This window comes from Nannospalax galili, unplaced genomic scaffold, assembly GCF_000622305.1.
Source record: "Nannospalax galili isolate Female #2095 unplaced genomic scaffold, S.galili_v1.0 scaffold1467, whole genome shotgun sequence".
Classification (NCBI taxonomy): domain Eukaryota; kingdom Metazoa; phylum Chordata; class Mammalia; order Rodentia; family Spalacidae; genus Nannospalax; species Nannospalax galili.
The window spans coordinates 52,917-56,505 of record NW_008356269.1 but is presented as its reverse complement, the minus strand read 5'-3'; the positions used below and the strand labels follow the sequence as shown (position 1 = coordinate 56,505).

The following is a 3,589-nucleotide window of genomic DNA, read 5'->3' as shown; positions in this document are numbered from 1 at the left end:
CAGCATATTTTAAAATGAAATGGAGATCTTTTTTAAAGGTTAAAAACTCAAGGGGGCTGGAGAGATGGTTCAGCAGTTAAGATCACTGGTTGTTCTTGCAGAAGACCTGGGTTCAAATCCCAGCACCCACATGGCAGCTAACAATTGTCTGTAACACCAGTTCTAGGGGATCTGACAGTCTCTTCTGTCCTCCGCAGGCATTGCACAATACGTGTTCACTTACACACATGTAGATAATACACACATAAACATAAAATGAAAATAATAAATAAATTTTTTTTTAAAAAAACTCATTCAATTTTATGTCTTACAGGGCTTGTACTGCGTTCAATACTGTATAACTGTATTAGTTCAACAGCGAACTTAAAAATTTTATAGCCACTTTCTAAAAAAAATTTAAAATATTTTTAAAATGTAGGAAACAGCATATTTTAAAATGAAATGGAGATCTTCTTTAAAGGGTAAAATCTCATTCAATTTTATATCTTACAGGGTTTATACTGAGTTCAAAATTGTATAACTGTATTAATTCAACTGTCAACTTAAAAATTTACAGCCATTTGCAAAAGAGATGTATCCTTGCTCTGGAGTGTGTTACTGAATATATTAACACTGTAATGAAATGCTTCTTCTAGTCAGGTGGTTATTAAATCTAAAAAAAAAAATTTTTTTTTAAATAATTCTTCAAAGCATAAAAATTTGCTCCTTAATAATTAGGAGATGTGAAAAACATTACCACTGAAATCTACCTGATGACTTTATATCCATGCTCAGATGCCAAGTAGCTCAGAAAATAACTAAGTGTGACTAGTAATAATCTGATAAATTAAGATTAGAAACGCCATGTGCAAACATCTTAGTGTCAACTGCATTAAAAATGAATTTTTCTGTATGAAACTGTGTATTTTAATAATGAAATGGAGATCTTTTTTAAAGGTTAAGACCTCATTTAATTTTATGTCTTATAGGGTTTATACTGAGTACAATATTGTGCAACTGTATTAATTCAACTGTAAACCTAAAAATTTACAGCCAATTTTGAAAGAGATGCATCTTAGCTCTGGAAATTGTTACTGAATATGTCAACACTGTTGTAATGAAATGATTCTTCTAATTATGTGGTTATTAAATAAATACTTAAAAAAAATAATGAAACTTCATGTAATTTCAATTGGGAAAGGAGAATTCCTCCCATAGGACAAAAATTGGACAAAGAAGAAAAAACAATGCTGTGTGTGTGAGAATACAGGAAATCTTTTATTTTTTTTATTTATTATTATTTTTATTTTATGTGTATGCATGTATTGCCTGCATGTACGTAAGTGCAACCATGTTGTGCAATGCCCATGGAGGACAGAAGAGGCTGTAGGATCCCCTGGAACTGGAGTTACAGACAGTTGTTAGCTGCCATGTGGGTGCTGGGATTCGAACCCAGGTCTTCTGCAAGAACAACCGGTGTTCTTAACTGCTGAGCCATCTCTCCAGCCCCAATACAGTAAATCTTAAGACATCCCAAGAGTTGTGTGAAGCTAAGTTTTTATTTCGGTTATCAGTTTTTTTTCTTATTCCTTAGCACTGATCTTATCTCACTAGGGAAATAAACTAATTTAAATCTCACCTAATATTGGGATGAGAAAAGATAATAGGGAAAATGATAGGAAATACTGTTCTCACTAAAAGACAGTTTTTCTTTTGCGATAGGATTCCATGTAGTCCATGCTGGCATCCAATTTAATATGCAACAGAGGATGACCTTCAACTTCTGAGGCCTCCGCTTCTATCTCCCAAGGGCTAGCACAGAGGTCTATTAAGTATATAATCTATTGTAGACTATAATATTAAATACTACAATTAAAGAACAAGGGGAAAAATTTTATTACCAAGGAAAATAAAGGTTATAAATGGAAAAAAAGATACTAGGTGTGGTGGCACATGCCTCAGCAAAGAGGGCCAGATCTCTGAGTTTGAGGCCAGCCTGGTCTACACAGCAAGTTCCATGCCACCCAAGGCTACCGAGGGAGAACGTCCCCTCACCTCCCAAAGAGAAAAAGATGCTAAAGTACATTATTTAATAGCAAAACGTAACTAGAGAACTCATGGGTTACTATCTGCTTACTGGCTATGAGAAGAGATCATGAGCTGAGTTGATCTCAATGGCCTTGTACTGAGTATCTCTACTGAGGAGTCAGGTTCCTTGTAGATAAAATAAGGGAACTTCAAACTTTTCTTCACTAACATCTGCTTATGTTAGGCCGTGAGTCAACAATACCCACAAGGTTCTGTTCTTACATAGCTTATGATCTCTAATCAAAGAGACAAAAAGAAAACTTCTACTATATATTACTAGGCACTGGCTTAACAGCTACAGATTATATAAACTAGGGTAAAGGGAAAGCAGGTGATAGGGGTGCTTTGTCTACTACTGAATTTTGTTTTCTATTCCCTTATCTTTTCAAAATTATTTCTGAACTTTGTTTTCTATTCCCTTATCTTTTCAAAATTATTTTGGATCTTCTCGTTTTATACACAACGATTCTTTAGGGAGCCACATAGGGATCTAAACCATATTAAAATATTTGATTTATACCACTTCCTAATTAATAAAAGAGTAGTGAAAATAAGGCATGTTTCTACCCATACACAAACATGAAAAATATACTCTAGTAATCCATCAAGCAACACCAAAACAAAAGTATAGCTAATCATATGTTGGCGACAATTCTGTATTATCATTTGCAACAGGGTATAGTCAAACATCTATATACTTAATATATTTTAATCAACTTGCAGGTTGGCTAGGGTATAGCTCACTAGCAGAGTATTTACCTTGTACACACAAGATAGTGAAGGATAAATACCCAGAAACTTAAGGAAAAAAAAAAAATGTCTAATCTATAATGGTTCAAATAACACTACAAGCCAGGCGTGGTAGCACACATCTTTAATCCCAGCACTTGGGAGACAGAGGCAGGCAGATCTCTGTGAGTTCAAGGCCAGCCTGGTCTACATAGTGAGTTCCAGGCCAGCTGGGGCTACAGGGAGACCCTGTCTCAAAAATAGCAAAAAAAAAAAAAAAAAAATCACTACTACAATTCTTAGATGGACTCAGGCCATGCTCAGTTGGTACAAGATAAATGTCATTTATGTTAATAATACTCATAAATAGTAAATTAATGAAAATATATTTAGATGAAAACATATTTAGAGAAGTGTATAGTATTATAGACATGTCTAGTTAAAAAGTAGACCTACAGAAGCATCTCTATAGACTGAAAATTATATTAAAACGCTAGAACTTACACTCTAGAGCTCTACTATACACACAATCCTAACGTTATTATGTACGCATCTGCTTTTTTTAACTCCAAAATAATCATCTTTGAGGGCAAGTACCTCAAGTGTTCTTTAAAATGATATGGGTCATTGGGTAAAGACACCTGCAGCTAAACCTAATCCCCAGGATTCACATGATGAGTAAGAAACAACTCTTACAATTTTTCCTCTGGCCTCCATATGCGTCTTCACACAAAGAAAGAAAGGAAAGAGAGAAAGAGAGGCGGGGGAAGGAGAGAGGGAGGGAGGGAGGGAG

General features: G+C 34.7%; 1 protein-coding gene across 1 annotated transcript in view; it reads right to left on the bottom strand.

Moving 5' to 3' along the window:
* Nucleotides 1-3,589, bottom strand: part of Mdn1 (midasin AAA ATPase 1) — a 167,478-nt gene that overhangs the window by 121,747 nt on the left and 42,142 nt on the right. The gene's annotated exons all lie outside the window — the stretch shown is intronic.